This window comes from Falco peregrinus, chromosome 4 (genome assembly GCF_023634155.1).
Source record: "Falco peregrinus isolate bFalPer1 chromosome 4, bFalPer1.pri, whole genome shotgun sequence".
In the NCBI taxonomy this organism is placed as follows: Eukaryota; Metazoa; Chordata; class Aves; order Falconiformes; family Falconidae; genus Falco; species Falco peregrinus.
Window position 1 is genome coordinate 68,974,091 of NC_073724.1, and position 21,123 is coordinate 68,995,213.

A 21,123-nucleotide genomic window follows, 5' to 3' on the forward strand; every position below is an offset into this window, starting at 1 on the left:
TTCTTCGCAATAAGTAGAAGAGAAAGTGCATTGTGATGAGGAAACTGTGGAGGGGCAAAGAAGTGTAAGGATGCATACTAATAGAGTTTTGTTTTTACCTTCAATTTATACTGCATAATTGAGGACACCTACTCTTCAAAAAATCATCATTAATATTACTGTCACATAGGCACTGATCGAGTTTCCAAAAGGCAGAAAGAGTGGAAAGTTAAAGATCTTTAAGTGTTTTTTTATTTTTACTTTTTTCTGCGATGGGATTTTAAACTGTTGAGTTTTTTCATACTAGTTGAAGGACTTCTGACCTTCATGAATTAATGAGTTACAGATAAAAAAGAAAAGAAAGTAGTAAAGATCATATTAGCCATAGAGACTATGAAGATTGTACTTTCAGAGGCATTCCCAGTTGAAAATATAGTACTTGGAAGGCCAGTTGCAATAAGAAACTATTATGACTGGCAAAAATAAATGTTCAAGTGATATTCATGCACAGAATAATAAATCATAACAGAAAAATATATGAGCCTTTGTCTATGAATTTGTTATTTTAATACATGAACGTATACTATCTGTTTAAGGTCTTGACAGTTACATACCCCAGGTTTTCTGTTCTAACTTCTTCACCTGGACCGTCTAAAAAATAAAACATCTCCTTTCAGACTGAAAAAATCCAACCCTCTATCTGCAAATTTCTTGTGACTTATATTACACTTCTTAAGACTTGCACCTTAAGCATTACAGGAAGTATTATCATAGAAAATTGAATAAACAGAGCAGGCTCATTTATTGCTCGGTTCTGATCATTTCTGTTTATGTTAAAGGTTGATCTCACAGAAAGATTCTCTTAATTTTCCTTCTGTTTTTTTTTTTAACATCACTGATAATTTTGACATGTCTTCTTTTAATGTTCATGGAACATCTTGGTTGCAGAATAATTCAGTTTCTTGCCAAGGATTTTGCTTCAGCTTTCAATAAATTTCTCAAAGAAAATTACTTCCAATCTTGCTATGTAGAACCATTTATTCTCCAATAAATATGAAAATTAGATTACTTTGTAGATTATAATTGTGATGGTTAGTTTATGTAGGTTTTCCACTTGCTAGAATAGCACATTTCCCTGCATCTAATTACAAGTTTGTTAGTACCATTTAACCTGGATGGTTTGCAGCAACTTTGCAGAATGTGCTTATGGAACTTGGAGCTCAAAGGATGTGAGTAGGTGATTTCATTTTAAGATAAAGGTTTTGCAGGAAGGAATAAGTCTAAGTGCAGACACAGACATAGCATCAAGACCTTTCACTTCAAGCACTTATAAATGACACATAACATTAGCTTAGCTGCCCATAACTAGTGCAGAGAGTGCAGTATTTTGAAGAGTAAGAGATTTTGTGGAAATGAAAAGCACTCTGAAGGTACCCACTCTTTCCAGCTGACTCCAGTGGAAAGTTAATAAGGCTATCCTTCAAACTGATGTCAGAGGCTGTGTCTACATTAGCAATTAGTGCAGCACAGCTTGAGTGGACCTACAGAGTGAAATAGTTGGTGTGGGGACCAAAAGCCCATGCTATTTTCATTTTAGGCATTGTAATGTATGCTAATTTTAGGCTGCTCCCATGGGCTAGGAGTTGTAATACGTTAGGTGCTCTTCTTCCTGTTATGAAATAACAAATTAATAGACTGCATTTTCCTGTATAGCTTCATCTCGGAAGAATCTGGCTTTGCCATTCAAAGACTCAGAAAGTGAGGATAACGGAGAAATTAGCTTTCTACCCTCAATTCAGTTGCTAAAATGAGGGTGGAATAAATCCAAGCCACTATGAAACATTAAGACTGCATGTAAACATAACGTTGTAACTCGTTTAGTTGTGCAGTGGATCTAACTCTGTTCTTGAGATCATGTTGACTATATTTCCTCAACAAAGGTGTTTCACTAGGAGTAATTTTGCTTCATTACGGCATTATAATTGAGTGACTTGGGAAATCACTTTTCCCGTAACACTGCTTTCACCTCATACATCAAATCTGAGCAACCTTCTGCCAGCCATCTTCTATTCTCTGATCTAGTGAAGGGAATCTTACTTAAATGAATAAGCAACCAGAAAAAAAAAAAAAAAAGAAAAAAAAAAAGAAAAAAAAAGAAGAAATTAAGGCAACTAGAGAAGACAAGAAAACCTTTACACTATAAAGATGCAGTTATCCATGCTATTCTTTTTCTTAATGTGTGCCAGCTGAATGAGTAAAATTCAATGACAATTTTCTATTGAATCTATAGGTCATCTGAAAAATAATCTATTATTGGCAATTCCCTGTAATACTCAATGACTTATGACAGTGTAATCTTACATTAAGATACACCACTCAAATAAACTTTTCTGCACACAATTGTTATGAATAAGGTAGGAAATCTAATTAGTTAAGTGGCCTTTGTAAATACTATATATGTCCTGAGGAAAAATGGGATGGAATTCATATGGCACAACACAGGTATTTACAGGGCAGGCATCTTCATCCAAGGTAGTCACCAGGTCACCCCTAGTTATTTTGAAAGATACTTTCAGAGAGTGAGTCTTCTCAACTTAATGTAGATATAAAGGCCTGTTTGCTTCTGTTTTGAAAGTATTTCTCTTTGTTGACAATGAAGGTTTACACTGATGATACCTCAATGGAGATGAATATCAACTACAAATTTAGAAAGTTCTTTGATAATCAAATCCTCATTCTATCCCAGAGTCTGTAAGGAGCCTATGCTAGTCATTTTATAATATTTTCTTCAAAAATTTTTATTATATGTATAGTTACGTTGATCAAGGGTAAATAAACATGCACACAGGTATATATGCCACTGTGTGTGTTTGTTCTGTGTGTGAATTTGATCACTTGAGATAAACCATGAATAACATAGAGGACCTTCCAGAAAACACACAACATACCTGACAAAAGGTTTTATAACATTTGTACACATCCACCTGTACCTTGGGAAGAAAAGCAGATATTAGAAGAACCAGGAAGTAACTGCTTCTGAGAAATACAGAGTAATTGGATTTCTCTAGCATTCAACATTCAGATCCTTTGTGACAAATGGCAGTTTGGAGCCAAAAAGTTTGAACTTTTTTCGTTTAACTTAACAAAGATAAGAAAATATTTTCTCCAAAAGGACAATCATCTGATATGTGATGTGGCCCTGGTGGAAGAATCTTTCTAAACCAATATGTGTAACAATCTAAAATATTTATTGTCCCTGTGTTAAATCCTTTTCAGGAACATAGATTTAAAAGAATCTGATTTTTGTGTGTGTGTTTATGGAAATTTCAGTATGATACGGAAGTCAGATTCTTCAATGAATTAAAGAAGTTACTAGAAAGACCCACATAGCTCCTCTTCATTTTCTATGTTTTTGAGTTATTGAAAGCAATTCACCTAGCTCCCATTAGCATTGACAGACTCCAGAAGGAATAGGAGACATGAGTTTCACTTTTTAAAAACCATATTCCTTGTGGCTGAAGCCTAAATGGGTTAAATTGTGTGACAATTTAAATGACCGCTTCTTAAAAAACCCTCCTGAATGTGTGTGTGAGTGGGTATGGGTATACACACACACATAATATGAATATATAAATGTGCATGTATTCTATATGTATGTATATATTCTATATGTGTGTATACACACATCTTTCACCCAGAAATTTGGTGCCTATTTTGAGATTTTTTTTCTATTTAAAAGCATAGTGAAATATATGGTACAGAAGATGCAGATGGTTAGCATAAAGGTAAACACTGTCACACTGTTACTGCAATAACTATTCTTTGCTGCAAAACATAACTTTGCGTTCTATCTTCTGATTTGCAAATGAAGCGAAGTGAATGAGTGGGCAATGAAGACATCAGAGTAAGTTCTGACCATCTGTGCTGTATGCAAGTATATTCACTGTCATGCTATTAAAATCTCCCCAGATAATTTCCCACAGTTAGCTTTTCTAAATTTTTTCAACATGTTACATTTCATGGTTTTCCCTTTAAGAAAGCATTCTGATAAAGAAATGGTGTAGATAAGTAGATGTTTGGGATTAGAAACAGAAGTGATGCAAAATAAGACAGTTAATACAAAAAAGACACCAGCTTCTAACCAATCTACTCTACTCAACAGTTCCTTCTTCAGCTTCCTAAAACCAGAAGTTATTTACCCCCAAAATAAGAAATACTAAAGACAGCTTTAACAAAAATTTATAAGATATGGTTTAAAAGATATTGCAAGCAAATTAAACCTAAGACATATCACTGGAAAAGCTGATGTCTCCATTTCTATTAAGTTTTTTGTTACCATTTCCTAAACTCTATGAGAGGATGAAAAAAAAGCAGGGAGAGAGATTATGAGTTGGGATGAAAATGATCAATCTGTTACAGTGGAAATAACAGTGTGAGTTTAATTTTCACTGTAAATAACAATCAAATGCTGGCAATTAGGAGACTGAGTTGCAATTACATGATACTTGTTCTATGCAAAGAAAAGAATCCTGAAGCAGACCTTGGTTTCATCAACAGCTTTTTCAGGATAGTCAGGTCCAGAGCAGTGCATACATTTGGTCCAACTCTACTCTCCAACAGATCACTCTTAGCTTTTCTTCTATTAAACTCCTAATATTCAAACTTCATGGCTGGCTGTCTTACAAAATGCCTAGTGTTTCTGCTCCTTCTGTGCTTATCAAGCAGAAGGCTAGCCAGAGAATTGTGGAAGCATGTAATGTCTGGTCACATTGATGAATCTCAGGTTTTAAGATATGTGGGTTCTCTCTTTGCTTTAAAAGAGACATGATAGCCCCTGGGAAAAGAAAAAATATAAAAAATTAGCTTTTTAATCGAAGTTTGCATTTGCTTCTCATCATGTTCCTACAAAGTAATTACACACATGATTAGTTTTTGTATATATATCTCTGTGCTTTTTAAATTATTATTATTATTTATTTTAAAAAATTCACTTCAACAATAGCGTATTAGTGAAAAGGTTCAGAATTTATTAAACTTTATACATTCGCTTGAATACACAACTGCATGTCTGTCAAGGGCATTGATCATCTTCAGTAGTTTGCATTATTCATGATGATCAACACTTCATTAAAAATGATTTAGTAATTACATGCGTATTTGGGTTTCTCTTTCAAAATAAAGGTTGCAAGTATATCAAGCTGAAGTTTTGCACTTAGAGGATATGTGTTTATATGCAACCTGACATAAATATTCTAGGAACATAAGATATTTCTTTCTAAGAGGAAAAATCCAGTCTTTTACAGAAGAGATTTCAAATTCACCTTTTGCTGTAAGATCTCATATACTCTCCACATATAAATGTAAACAGCAGTCAGATTGCAAATCTATTAATTTTATACATCACTGATGCTATTTTAGAAATATTTGAAGGTCGTTAGAACTTGTATTCCTTTGTTGTGGAAACACATGTATTTATTAACACATTTACAGAATGACAGTGTTAAAGATACCCCTTTTGTACAAACAGCATAATTGAAGTCTAGGCTAAGCATGAAACATTGCCAAGTGTTTCTTGCCTTGAAAAATGTGTATCAGATAAAGTAACGGTTAAAAACAAAACAAAACAAAACAAAACAAAACAAAACAAAACAAAACAAAACAAAACAAAACAAAACAAAACAAAACAAAACAAAACAAAAACCCCACCAATTTCATCAGTAGAAGCTGGCTTTGTATCACCTTTAATATTTTAAAGTTCTCAAGTGAGCAAGCCCTGTTTTTCCCAGTGGTCTCCCTTTCCATTTAAGCAGTGATGAACAATCTAGACTAGTGTGCATAATTTTTTCTGGGACTTAATCATGAGAAGACTGAATCTTCCACAGAAGAATAAGGTAGAGTACAATGTGAGTAAATTAAGTGCTAAAACCCAAACAAAGCCTCAAAATAAATAAATAAATAAGTAAATTGCAGAGCACAATAGTAGCTTAATTTGATATACTTCCAAGACATTCAGCGTTTAAATGTGCTGTGGAAAGATCTATGTATACATAAAATAGCTTTTTGACATTATTACCTTTTATATCAGATGTAAGAGATATCACACAAAAGCTAAGCCAAAACTAGGAACAGTTGTGAAGTGCAAGAAGAGCTACTGTAAGTACAACAGCAGCTAAAGAAAGGCTAAGAAAGGTGTGGACCTTCTGTTCAATGGGGCAAGGGACCTACTGACAAAGGACATGGAAAAGATAAAGTAACAGAGTGTCTTCTGTACCTCAGTGTTCTCTGGCAAGGTTTATCTTCAGATCTTCCTGAGCCTTATCAGGAGAGTCTATAGTGGAATGATGCAGTGTATTCATATACCCACTGCTAGGTTACTTGAATTTCCAGAGGAGTCATAATTCCTAAAGTTTTAACATAGCCATGACCAAAAATGTACTAAACCTAAGTCTTGAAAGAATGTTAATCTGTAGAGAGGTGGGGTGGGGATGGGGGTGAGTGGGAACTGCTGCTTTTCTTTAAACCAGATTTCATACATGAACCTTTTCATGCAATCCCTTTAAAGATATCTAAATCTACCTGTCAAAAAAACCTCGATACTCAGTTACATGATCTGGAATAGCAGTTAATTTGTTTTTGATGGTAAGTGATATTTATGTGTGATTTTCTTACAGAATAATCTCTGAGTACTTTACAGCATAGCTAAATTAATACCGACCTGTGGAGGCAGAAAGAGTTTGTTTGATTATGTGCAGTACAGTATGAAATGCCATAAACTGGAATCATTATGAGATTTATCAATGCATTAATTTGTACTTTTCTCGATGCTTTTGTTCCTACTGGCAAAATAAATTAAAAATCTACAGGAAAAAAATCCTGAAATTCCAGTACAGGATTCAGGCAGTTAATAATGAACATTATAGAGAAGTATAATTTCTTTTTCATCTAAAAAGAATGAGTTATATAAAACAGAATTTAGAGTCGGAATTTCACATAGAATGATGAGTTGAGTTCAATACCTTTGGATGTTCCCATGTGGCTGAGTGGTTCTGAATAGCTTGTCTTAGAAATCTTCACCTCAAAATTCAGTTTGTTTTAAAAGTAGGCATGATACAAATCAGTTTTGCTTTGTTTATAGGCTACAAGTTTTGCTTCTTGTTGACTTAAAGAGGTAAACTATTAACAAGGCATTCTGAACAGCATGCACAGAAGCAACTTCTAGTGTTTCAGTGTGTGGACTCTAAGGTATATTTACCATTTAAAGCAGAATATTGTAAATATTTATTGAAATAAATTATCTCCCATCATACATACATGAAGATAATTTGTGCAAAGTTGGAATAACACACATATATGCTGTAATAGCAGGCAGTCTGAGACCAAGATTAAAAATTAAATTTCTGTTGCTGTCTGATGAAAAGATAATGAAAATTAACAAAAAAATAGTCTTAAACTTCAAAGAATGATTTAAAATATGCTGAATTATAGTTCTGGACTTTCTTTTTAAGCTAGCTTTCAATGCTAATCCTTTATAAAGTAATTTTTAGATACTGAGTAATTCTTAGACAAGCTCAGAAAGGGCAGAATACTTTTATGCATACTAATAAAAATACAAAAATATCACTCAAGATTGTTATGTGAAAGCTAGCGTATACAATGAAAAGTTAAAATGTATTATTACTCTTGTAGTGCAAAATGGCTACAATACAAGTTATTAGCATATACTTAGGGAAAACAGTATAACAGTAAGTGAGGAATAACCTTTCTACTGTCATTACATTTGGTACTAAGTGTCCTAAGGACTTTCCAAATATAGATCATATTTAGACTTATTGTTCTTGATGGCCACTAATAAATCTTTCTTCTGTGACTTCTGGTACTGTTTCAATTCCATTATATTTTTGGCTTGTATATACACTATGGCAAATTCAACAATTTAATTATGTCAAGTGTGAAGAAAGGCCTTCACATCCTTTATTATTTAATTTAGACACCAGATAAATTAATTTACCTCTTTCCTAAAGTGATAACAATTCATTTGGCAGCCAGTATTTCATGTGTAGTTAAGACATTTTTCTCCATTAGCTTCTTTGCATTTATTGATGTGGAATTCCATTTTCATTGTGTACTGTGTCATTATAGAAGGTTTCTTGTTTACAGATCTCTGTGACCATATATCTTGAATAATTAAACATTACCAGCAAACTTTCTAGTCTTATTATTCATTGTTTTCTAAAACATTTAGAAATATATTGAGCAGCACAGTTTCCAGATAACCACAATGGTAAATTCCCTCCAGAGTAAAAACTTCCACTTTTTTTGTTTGCAGTCATCATTGCCAAACTTCTGTTATTTTCCTACACTAGAGTTTTATGCCCCTGTCTATTTTTCTAATTTGGATAACGCTTCCACTCCTTACTTAAAGTGGCTGTCTTTTCTCTCCTTTTAAAGTATATTGGCTTTAGAATGGCTTTTGATAGGTAGCGTGCATCTACTCTGAATATCTACTATTTCATCTTTACACTACCTTCATTTTGTGTCTAAGCTAATGTTAATCTTTCAGATATTCCTTTTAACTGTATTCCCCAATTTTATGTACGTAGTAATTTTAAAATGAAAGTTAGAGTTTTTCCTTTTCTTGTTCAAAAGTATTGAATTTCAGTGCATAACCCTCATAGTGTGTATTGAATACCAAGTCCCACTCATTGCATGACTAACTCAAGAGTCACTTCTCCTCTGTGGGTTTGATAAATACAACCCAAATTTTTCTTTTTTAATCTAAAATTTATATTCTCTGCTTCTTGACATTAATGGTGATAGTAACAAAACTGTCATGATAATTCAATAAGAGCTTAAAAAATAGGTCAACAAGCTATAAGGATAGTTTGAACAAGGAAAATAGCTTCAAGAAAAGAAGGGATCTGCTATGTGGAAATGAAGCTGGGCTCCACAAAGCTATGTAAAATGAAATACATCATAGTGTTAATTAATTAATTAATTAATTAAGGGAAATGAGATGTGGTAATCCTTAACAGTAAAGCCGATAGTCTGCAGAAACACACAAGTAAAAACTTGCCTACATAGGGATGGGTCTGCTAGTAGGGATGTTTTTGACTGATTATCTAATGTGGCTAGAGTGACTGTGAGACACTATGAGAGCCCAAATGAGATACGAAGCACAAAAATGTAAGAATACATGGAAACATAACAAGCATATCTTGTTATTTATGGTATTTTACAGTTAAGATTCATTGGTGCTACTGAAATTCAATAGAATAGTAAAGAAGGAATTAATATTCCAGTAATATTTCTATAACTGGGATTATAGTAAAGATTAAAATTTTAATGTACCAATTGTTCTATCTTTACTTTTGTATTATCTGCCAACTGCAACTTCTAATTTTTTTACTTATTTGGGTAGAACTTTCCTAGCTTAATCCCTTCCAAGAGATTTTTAGTTCCAATCCCAAGAAAGTTCAGCCATTTCCATGTGTGATCAGCATGATCCTTCTAAATTAAAACACATTATGTTCTTTTTTACAGTAAAGCTCATTCAGATTGTGTAGGAAGATCTTGAATGACTGAGAAGTATATGTAGAATACATCAACATTTTAATAAAGTGTGGAAGGCTTCAAAGTAATACCTAAAGGTTATGCTTATCTATGTCTTTCTAGTATTCCATAGATTTATGATCCTCATACAAGGACCGGAAAACATTTAAGGCACATTCTGGTTTAAAGATATTTTAAAACCATATCTTAAGAACTATTTTGATTCTTAGAAAATATTTAATACACTGTATAAGGTAAATAAAAACTTTATTGAGTTATGATTTTTTTCCTGTCATCTCAGAAGTAGCTAAGAAAACTATTTAAATGTCATCCTTTCTTAAAGAGAAAACCAGAAAACATTAATTGTGCTACTAATTTAATTAGTTGCATTTTAATTTCAGGACCATGGTAACAACTTCTTATGTTTCATGATTTAACATTCTGTGTGTAAAACAGATTCAGTTAGTGTATGTATCCTGAAAACAACATGTTCTCAAAGAAGCAGAACTCTTTCCCTCTATTTTCCCATACTCCTCCTCCCCTATCCATCTGCATCCTTTCCATTCCGCTCCTTCGGTCTTTACCCTATACATCTCACAGTAGGTTTCAAATAGTTCTTTTAAAATATCCCATAACAACGTTTGCACAGTCCCAAAATTCTCTCTGCTTCATCCCAGAACATCCTGCAAGGCATTCTGGAAATTTAGTTTCTCTGCTGAGTCATCTTGTTAAGTTTTGCAGTGGGGACAATGACCCAGTTGTGCTCCTTTGTTGGTCTTACCAGTAGACAGTTCAGGGTTCTCTGGTTTTGCTGATTGCATTACTTAAATTCCTCCAGAAACTTCCCATGCTGTTTGCATCCTGCTGTACTGCCCTTTCAGCAACTTAGCAGGGAAGTTCAACACTCTGTAAGAACCAGGGTCTCCCGTACAGAGACTTCATCAAGTTATTTTAAGATGAGTCTGTCCATAGTTCCTGGCCTTGGCTGGCTTTCTGTAACAAGCTCTCCCCACTGTGTGATCCTCACTGTTCTCCCTCAGATCAATATCCTGTGACATACTTAGTTTAAAGCTTTCCTCACCTTGTTAGCAAGATTGCCTTTACCTCAATTTGACAAATAGAACCTGTCTTTCACTAGCAGTCCTTATTCTTCAAAGAGGGATCCATGGTCATAAAACCTGAAGTACTACCTGCATCACCAGCTGCACTTGTCGATTTACAGGATGCATCCAGTCCCACCCAGCCATTTCCTCTCCACCTGTGGGAAAGAAGAGAAGACTATCTGTTTTCACCTCAGCTAGCTCCAAAGCTTTCCTTAATGGATCGTGATCCCCCTCTTTGGTGATTAGAGCACTGCACTAATTCTGTAAGTTCAGATCTGAAAATGGAGGCTTTCTCCTGATGCCAGAAGTCGCAAGCTTCCAAGTACTTTCATCTTTGGATCCTCAATCCTCCACTTGTTCAAGCATAGCCTCTTGATATTCTTACTTCCTTGCACTGTGCTGTTCAGGCTTTTGTGTTTGTAGGGTCTCTGTGAAGACATTGTCAACCTCCTGTTGCCTCACAGGCTGCTCATCTCCTCGCCTAGCTCCTTCACCTGGTGATGAAGCCTGGACCACAGGCCAACTCCCATGGATAACGCCACCAATATAAGACCTGGGTGATGGCAGCTATCCTCTGGAGGACTGTCTGTGTCAAGGTCACAGTCTTCTAGGAGGCAGTTTGCTGTTTGAACTGGTAGATTGTAGCAGCTCGAAATGCAGACAGTAAGAAGTAGCTAAGCAACATATCAGAAATTGTCTGGGAGGGGTCTACAGTGAGACAGAAGGATGTCATACTTTGTCTCAACTTTTGTCATTATTGTACTTCACCTCTTTAATTTCCTTTAAACTATCATAAATACAATAAACATGAAATTTCCTTTCTGGAGGTGTGCAGTCAGAACCTGTCTCACTGAATGTTTCACTTTCCATTATAAATAATCAGATTTGCTATATTTTCTGAAGTCTTTTATTTCTAAATGGACAGGTCTGCACAGTAAACAGATGTACTATGTACTTAAAGCTTGCATATATATATTGAAAGAAACTATCAAACCAAATATTTTAAAAATATTCAGTTCCATCTTGGCTGCAAATCACCAACTCACTTTAATGGTGTTGTGGTTTAACCCCGGGCGGCAACTAAGCCTGACACAACCACTCACTCATTCCCCCTCACCCAGAGGGATGGGGAGGAGAATTGGAAAGGAATGTTGAACTCAGGGTTGAGATAAGAACAGTTTAATAGGTAAAGCAAAAGCCGCACACACAAGCAAAGCAAAGCAAGGAATTCATTCACCGCTTCCCATGGGCAGGCAGGTGTTCAGCCATCCCCAGGGAAGCCGGGCTCCATCACGCGCAACAGTTACATGGGAAGACAAATGCCGTAATGCTGGATGTCCCCCTCTTCCTTCTTCTTCCCCCAGTTTATATACTCAGCATGACGTCCCATGGTATGGAATATCGCTTTGGCTGGTTCAGGTCACCTGTCCTGGCTGTGTCCCCTCCCAGTTCCCCGTGCCTCTCCAGCCTTCTTGCTGGCAGGGTCCAAGGAACTGCAAAGTCTTTGATTTAGTATAAACATCACCCAGCACCAACCAAAACCATCAGTGTGCTATCAACATTGTTCTCACATCATAGTCAAAACACAGCACTGCACCAGCTACAGCTACTAAGAAGAAAGCTAACTCTATCCCAGCTGGAACCAGGACAAATGGATTTATTTACCAAAAAAAAAAAAAAAGAGAGTAACTAAGTCTTCCCTTTTAAAATGTTTCTCCTTAGAACTGGCTGTTAATACTGAACTGGTTTTTGTAACTGAATTTTTAATAGGAAAATTCTCCAGAATGCATTTCGGAAAGCAGAGCATTTTAAATTAGTAGAAGCAATTGAGAGGCATTTGCCATTGGGTAACAGCCAGGAGCTAGGAGTTATGTTTCCTTTTTGATCATCTCCAATGGAATGGCACATCAAAATATCTCTAGCTTATCACTGAATCTCAGCAACATCTGAATTAAATTAAACTGTTTTGTAGCCAAGATTACTTAGTGTTTAGAAAAGGATGTTAAACTCCTGTCAAAAATAAAGGAAGTAAATACTTGAAATAAAACTGCTTAGACAATCCAGAAATTTAATTGTCCAAACAGGAATTTAGCAAAGACATGAATTCTCTTATGGAAACTGGTAATATCAATACAGCATACATTAATCTAAACATCAATTTTACATTTTATCCACAACTAATATGGGAAACTATCACATGGTGGGGAAGCATATCACCAAGTAAATATTTTATGAAAAAAAAACCGACAAAAACCAAACCCCAAACTGACCACATAACCCTGTCTACATATTTATTTGCCTTTAGGGTTTTTTCTCAATATTCATGATTGAGTGCTTCTTGGTAAGGGAAATATGAAAATAAACTGACTTTGAAATGTTATTTTGCTGCTTTCCTATCATAACCATTATCTTTTAATTTATTGATATGAAACATTATAATAGCGATTATATATTCAGAATGTAAATCTAATACATTTTGTAGTCGAATGACAGCTATCCCAGAGGCAAAATGCTTATCATGCATACACTGTAAAATGTGTGTTTGCTTCAGTCTTTTGGGATTCCTCAATATACAACCCAGATCTCAGCTGAAAAATGTAATAGGAATTTCATTTCATAGCTGTCACCGGGGAGTAAAAAGAATATGGCTGACTGAATAATATTTACATGGAGTTCTCTTTTTGTATGCTTCAAGTCTTTGAACTTATGAAGGAAAGGCTTAATCAAGGACTTAAGAAATGTTTGTTAAAACATGTCCAGATGCTATTGCATTTGAAAAAACAGTTGCAAAAGGAAGTATATTATGTTTCAGACTTCTTGCTGGGTTTAAAAATGAAAAATCATCAAATAAATGTAGATGATCATAGTGAAAAATTAATTTACAAGATTTCTGATCTCTTTGACTAGTCATACCAGGATTGCTTTGAAATGTTTAGTATTTTTAATTACATATGTCAGATGCTGTGCATTTCAGAAATAAACTTTCTAGCTTATAATGAGAAAAGGTTTTATACCTAAAGTACTGACAGTTTTGATTTTCAAAATGTGCAAGGGAATTCAACAGGTGGGGGCTCAGATCTCTCATACTGTTGTAAAAAAGCAAGTCCATGTGAAGAAATACTGTCACAAAGCTGGGAGGTAATGTTAACATGGAGAAGGACTGGAATATCACATGGGAAGTAACAACTGACCTTGATGATACTGAAGTAGAGCAACACGCAGGGATACAATGTCAAGATCAAATACAAAATGAATTTCAGCTATAAGATGGCAACTTATCTCTGAAGGCAAATAACGAAGAGAGCATGTAGGGCACATTATTAATAGCACAATGTGTCACCAATAGAAATCAGATTTGGAAATAAATGTGACTGTAGAAAGATTCAGCTGAAGTATATCCAATAGAGAAAGTGAATAGTGGTTTCTGAACCACAGGAAGACTTTATTTCCATAAACCACTCAGATCATGTAGGTGCAGAAACAGTTATCTGAAATTAAACAGATGCAAAGATGGAAAGTAAGAAGAATGCAGATCTATTTAAATTAAAGGAAACTAAAGAAGCTTGATTTTCTTTATGCTAAAGCTGTAGGAGAATATGTATAACAGCAATTAATAGATTAGGAGGATATACAATTATAAAATAAAGTGTAAATTTCTAAAATAAGCATGACACAAAACATACAAAGTAGTTATCTTCTAGAAGAAAGTGTTTTCAAAGGTTCTGGACAACATTTCAATTTTGGGGGTGTATAGGCTGTTCAGTTTTTGTTTGGCGTACCTTGTACTTCTTTTCTAGGTAGTTTTATAGTTGAAGCATTTTGACAGACCGTCTTGCAGTACATGTATGCAAAAAGCTGAAGACAATAGATTCTTTAAAGTGACTAATAACTTTGGATAATATAAAAATATTCAACTGTTGCCTTTATGATTTTTTTATAAGAAATTGATCTTTTTTTATTTTTTGTAGACTTCAGACAGAAGTGAAAACAAATAGTTTACACTTTTGGGGAAGAGTTTTTCCCCAAACTACGTTCTGTGTTTTAATAACTGACAGTATCATCTTATATAAATATCCGTCTGATATTCCTAACATCATTGATTTATTTTATAGTTCATGCTCTCTTTTGCTACAGTCAGCTTTTAAAACCACTTCTATGTAAGATTACGGTGTGAGAAAAAATCAGAGCTCTCTTCTCTCCTCCTTTTTTAGATACTTAGATACTGCCCTACCATCTTGTTAAAAAATTAAAATATCATTATCTGTCTGTTCATGGGGTTAATAAAGTACGAACTGCCTCATCAAGCACCTGTGCACATACACATACATGCACATACAACACACAAATAGATGTGTGTGCACATGCACAAAGAAAAAAAATCTGCCAAGATTCAGGTCCTAGACCAACCACTAACTAAGGAAAATTAAGGAAGTATTTCTCTCTGGATGGTAGTTCAACAGTTGTCTTCAGAAGCTTTACAGATACGAAGTATATAAACTTGATATTGACAGGGTTAGGACAGTGGACCAGTTGTGCTGATCCAGTATGACAACATTGGAATTATAATGCTACCCAGCTTGGGGCAAGCCATGCAATGCAATCTGAAGCAGCAACTGCTCTTGAAGTAGAAGGACAATATGGAAAGCAATCTGTTATAAGCCTTTATAGCTAAGTTGGAGTTATATGATTGCCACTTAATGAATAAAAGAGTGGGTTTCCTAATTTTTTTTTTAATTAGCACGTTTCTCAGAAGCTTGTTAAACAGGTGGCTATTCAAAATAATTTATACGTTTCACAATAGCTTCTAAGGCTTTTTTTCCTCTTAAGGTTTAAAACAGCTTAGGGTTGACAGATATTTAAAATTACAATTTTGTTTATGTTTCTTTTGTTATATGTGTGAAATCTCCAACAAAAACATGGGGTTTTTTTCCTCTGGAACACATAGAATGATAGTAACCGCTAACATACGTGATGCTACACTTCAGGCTGTACTTGGTTTCAGCAATGTATTAGGCTGGGGAGAGATAACTTTATAAGTCACATAGGCAGTTTTTCTTCATCATACTTTGGCACCCAAATTCTGCTCTGCCATGAAACAAGCGTGCTGAAAATGTAGACAGTGATGGCTGCCCAAATACTTAGCACTTTATAGCCTGCAGATCTGAAAAGCAAGGCAATTCATTTTGGATAATCTAGTAGAGACACTGAAAGATAATTGGTGGATTTGATGTAGTTAAAGGTAGGCAAGATAGCTGAAATGCATCACTTAATGAAAAATGCTCAGCACTAATCCTCTGGAAAGTTCCACAGTTTTTCAGTTTTTATGAATTGTGTTTATTATCCAAATATGGTAAAGAACCATGAAACGTATAACCTGCTTTGCAGGCTATATGTGTACTAGATAGTACTTTCTTGGAAATGTGCTCTCATTAAATTCAGTGAGACTGTAGCTTAGCATTCAAACAAACAATGACAAATATTTTATCTGTAAATTATTTTGAAATGACATCATCTTTTGTCAAAGAACAGTCTCCTGAACAGTTCAGTGAAGACTGAAAGTTAAGAAAGGTTTAAAAACAATCCTGTACATAAAATTTAAAAAAAAAACCAACCCCAAATTCAGTTATATGTAAAGTACTATGTGTTCCACTTGCATGATAACCTTTTTGTGTATCCATTGACTAGAGCAATTATATACTGCACATTTTCAATCAAGCTTTTCAGTACATGAAACAAGTGAGAGTTGTTCTTACTTACTTTTTTACTTGTGTGATATGTAGGCAGAAGAACAGACCATTTTTTCAGGCTGTACCTTCCTGATGAGCTATCGTGTTTGTTTCATCCAAGGTACAGTATTTCCTTGAGACATTTTGAACTTCCATTATTCTCAATGACAAAATAAAATAAAAATAAGTAGTAAAACTTCAAAATACTTACCTAAACCAACTCTACAGTCTTCATTTTATTTCTACCAAAACAAAAGTGGTATGGGAATGGCAGATCAGTTTAAATGAGTAATGTTGATAATGTTCTCATGTTGTACTGGGAAGTTTCACTAACTGAATAGAAGACAGGGAATTTTGTACCATATCTTCAGAATTTCCTGACTTTTTTTTTTTTTTTTTAATAAAAAGTTATCCTTCTGATGTACTGGTAAATAGGCTGCATTTGTATTCATGCAGAAGTGTTGACAGACAAAATTTCTTAGATTTGCTAGGATTCTAATACATGTACCCATTTATTTTTCAGTATTGTTTAGCTTGATAAGAGAGAAAATATTACCGTAGTGCTGAAAAAAAATGATGGGAAAATGGACTTATCTGATTATTGCATTTTTTCCTGTCATATGTAAATATACAGCAAAGCTTTATTAAAAATGCTGCAGAGGAATTGACTGTATTTTACTGACCTTCCCTAGGCTGTGCAGCTTAGTTTGAATGCTTTCAAAGTTATGGTGATTTACACATTTCTCAGCTTTGTCATAGGCTAATTTGCAGTAAAAATTCTCCACTTCCATTCAAGATATTCTTAACTTGTGGAATTTGATTACTACAGTAAATGCTAAATTACAATATGGATACTGTTATTTAAAACAAGCAAATGAGGCAGAAGACCAGCTTGGCTTAAGAGGCAAGTCTTGAAACTCAAGAGGAAAAAGGAATTGTGTATTCAGAGAGAAGACATGAAAGGCCAAAGCTCAACTGAAGTTGAAACTGGCCAGTGTTGTCTCAGATAACAAGCAGGGCTTTTTATAGTACATTAACAGCAAAAGGAGATCCAAGGAAAATATTAGCTCAGTTTTTGATGAAGATTGTCATCTGACTAACAGGGATGAAGAAAAAGCAGAGGCATTTGATGGTTTTTTTTTCCCTCAGTCTTTAATAATACTGATAGATCTTGGACTGCCCAGTCCTCTGAGTGAAAGAACTGCAAGTGTGGGAACAGTGGCTTTCCATTTGTGGACATTGAAATTGTAAGAGACCAGCTGTATCAGCTGAATGTTCATAAGTCTACGGGGCCTGATGGGGTCAATCCCAGAATTCTGAAGGAGCTAGCGGATGTTATGGCAGGACCCATCTCAATCATCTACCAAAGGTCTTGGGAGTGTGGAGAGGTCTCTGCTGACTGGAAACTACCTAACATTATTCAGATTTACAAGAAAAGCATGAGGAAAGACCCAGGCAACAAAAAACCTTAATTTAAGTTCAGTTCCTGGAAAAATTATGGAGAAGATTATACTGGGTGCTATTGAAAGACATTTAAAAAAACCAATGAAGTCATCAGGGAGAGTCAATATGGATTCAGAAAAAGTCCTGTTTAACTCATTAGATATCCTTCTATGATAATGTCACCCACCTAGTGGATGATGGAAAGATGGTGGATGCAGTTTTTCTAGATTTTAGTAAGGCGTTTGATACTGTCCCTCACAGCACCCTTAAGTACTCTTAATACTTCACATCTTATTTTCATTTTTGCCAGTCATCCTTCTGCATTCAGGAAGAGGACTGTATATTTGCAGTCCCTTTTGCTTGTATAGTTCTTTGTCTTGCAGACTTTGTTACTTAGATTTTTCCTGTGTGCAACTATACACATCACCGTTTTTTTGTGGTCATATTGCTAACACATGTAAAATTCTTAAGCGTTGCACCTTGCTATTTTATCACAGTTCTAACAAAATACTTACATACTGTTGCTGGTTACACCATTTTAATGTACTTGTATTTGGGTCTAAGGCAAAGTATTATGAATTATACCCTAATTAATAAACTTAGGTTTTCTGAATGTTTCAGGTCTCTACTTTGTCTGCACTGTTCTTAGGGAGGATGGCTGACACCATGCACCTTGCCTGGTATGGTTCTGCTGTGGAGGAGCCTTCACGCTAAAGAAAAAAAATGTTGAAAACTTTACGGTCCCTTTCAGAGGCAAAAATCCTTGTTTCTGGTGTATGTGCTTCCTGACTTTCTTGGTGCTGAATTAACTGGTAAGTGGAAATGTTTGCCTTCAGACCCCTGCTATAGTTTGTCTAGAAAGGGCAAAATCTCTTAAGGGTTCTTAAATGGAGATTTTTATCTGGAAAACTGTTGGGTGCTAACTCGCAAGTGCCTAAAATTAGAAAACTGAACTGAGTAGTTCTTATAATTTTACCAAGCAATATCCATACTGTGACTCAGCTGATCAAGCTTGGACTTCACAATGTCTGAATTAGTCACCTGAGGCTTCCCTTTCAATGAACAGATAGTAATAAGCATTTAATCTTATTCTGAAGAATATATTCAATGTTCTTGTTTCAGTGACAAGTACATTCTTGTCTTTTTCTTAACCTTTACAAACAATCCTGAATGGTTAACTGAGGAGTAGGCATCCACATTACAGACATCTTAAATTAGATCTGCCTTAGTGAACATGGCAGACACTAAGCAATGCCAATCCTACCTATTCTAACTCTCTGAACGAACAATAACAAATTCGTAAGGTTGTCCTACTAGTAAACTGGCCTTTGAAGTGGGTTCTTTTGTCAGAGACCTGCTTTATTTCCAGGGCAGATATATTAATAGAAGGGAAGCAGACTAAACCATGTTTCCAGTGAGAGAGCATTAAATGTCTAACCTACATATTAAGGAACTTCGGGGTATTTTATTTGTGCTGTTTACTTAAACAAAGCTAGTGTATTATCATTGGTCCCAGAACAAGTGAAACTAACATACTATCTTGCCTAGAACTTGGATCTCCTCTCAACACTGTGCTGTCCTGCGAACGCTGTTTTCGTGTGTTCACAGTTTCTGAAATAATAGAGAACTTTGTCTCTGTCCAATGAAGTGGTACTTTTATACTGTGAAATTGCAGATGTAGGCTGTGTGCCATTAAGAATGGTGTGGGTACATGTGGATTGCTTCAAGGTTTAAATTTAAATTTAAAAATATTTTTGGAGGCCTGTGTATGGTGGCATTGAGAATGTATTTGATGCAGCCTTGTCCATACTAACTTTTGGAAAAGGTTCTGAACTCAACTGTCTCCTAAACTATGCTTAAATATTGGCTTTTGAGAGCTATTTGGAATAGATAGAAACAGAGACAGGGACTAATTCTGCAACAATGTAATGTAGATTATCAGAATCCAGTGGAATTTCCCTGCCCCCTTTTTATTTTGATGCATGGATCCCTTGAGGTAAAGTCTTAGTTTCAAACTGTGTTTCCCCTGTAGTTTTTCCATGCTACTTATGACTTTACTGACCAATATACAAGATTCATCACACTTCTTTTTGAGATTTAACTGAGGTATCTAAATGATATATATTGTTGCTAGTGGCTCCAGATGTTGTCAGACATTCAGAGAGTAATTCAGTTCATCTTCAGTGTCTGTTCCTCTCCACTGATTCATAAGAGAGCCTATGACAGCTATTCTTTTAATTCAGCTGCTTTCAGTTTTGGAAAGATGAATTTTGAAAATGCTTAGAGAAAACCTGGCTTACCATTACGTCTACTCTTCTGTTTTGGACATTCTGTATCACTGTTCTTGTTACCTGGTCTCACCCAATTGATTTAACCATCTGTCATGGTTTCAGCTGGAACAGAGTTAATTGCCTTCTTAGTACCTGGTACGATGCTGTGTTTTGGATTTAGTATGAGAATAATGTTGATAACACACTGATGTGTTAGTTGTTGCTAAGTAACGCTTACTCTTAATAAAGGTTTTTCACTTTCCCATGTTCTGCCAGTGAGCAGGTGCACAAGAAACTGGGGAGGAGCAGAGCCAGGACAGGTGACCTGAACCAGCCAAAGAGATATTCCATACCACAGAATGTCATGCTCAGTATATAAATGCAGGGGAGTTGGCCAGGGAGGGGCCAATTGCTGCTTGGGTGCTGGATGGGCATTGGTCAGCAGGTGGTGACCGACGCTATTGTGCATCACTTGTGTTTGTTCCCTTGGGTTTTATTCCTCTTTCTCCCTCTCCTTTTCATTAAAATTGTTATTTTTTTTTTAAACTTACTTCAGTTATTAAGCTGTTCTTATCTCAACCCATGGGTTTTACCTTTTTCTGATTCTTCTCCCCATCCCACCAAGGGGGCAGGGGCAGTGAGCGATTGGCTGTGTGGTACTTAGTCACTGGCTTCCATGACACCATCTTCAAATTTTAACTAAGGAGCATATGAAGATGTTAGCTCTCAGTGATATGTATGACCTATAATTCAACAGAAAACATATCATCGGCATCTTTCACTACAAATGTTGTAGTATGTTATGCAAACTGAATGCAAAAGCTCCCTTGCCATTCTGATCACAAAGATGGATCACACAGCATCTCTGACTTAGTGCTTTACCGAACTATGTATTGTTGGGAGAGAAAATGTCTTGCAAGGAATGACAGCCTGAAGGCCAATGTAGATCTCCACAGGAGTATCTGAAGACACAAAATATTCTGAAGAATTCCCTAGTCTATATCTAATTCTGCCTCTCCAAACTTCTCCCATTTTGAGCTATTTACTTAAGAG

At 35.3% G+C, this 21,123-nt stretch overlaps 1 long non-coding RNA gene across 1 annotated transcript in view; it reads left to right on the forward strand.

The window, feature by feature from the left end:
• Nucleotides 1–18,606, forward strand: part of LOC129784355 (uncharacterized) — a 64,604-nt gene extending 45,998 nt beyond the window's left edge. Inside the window, exon 3 of the long non-coding RNA XR_008747008.1 lies at nucleotides 18,450–18,606. This is a non-coding gene — a long non-coding RNA (uncharacterized LOC129784355). The remainder of the gene's footprint in view (nucleotides 1–18,449) is intronic.
• Nucleotides 18,607–21,123: the final 2,517 nt, after the last annotated feature.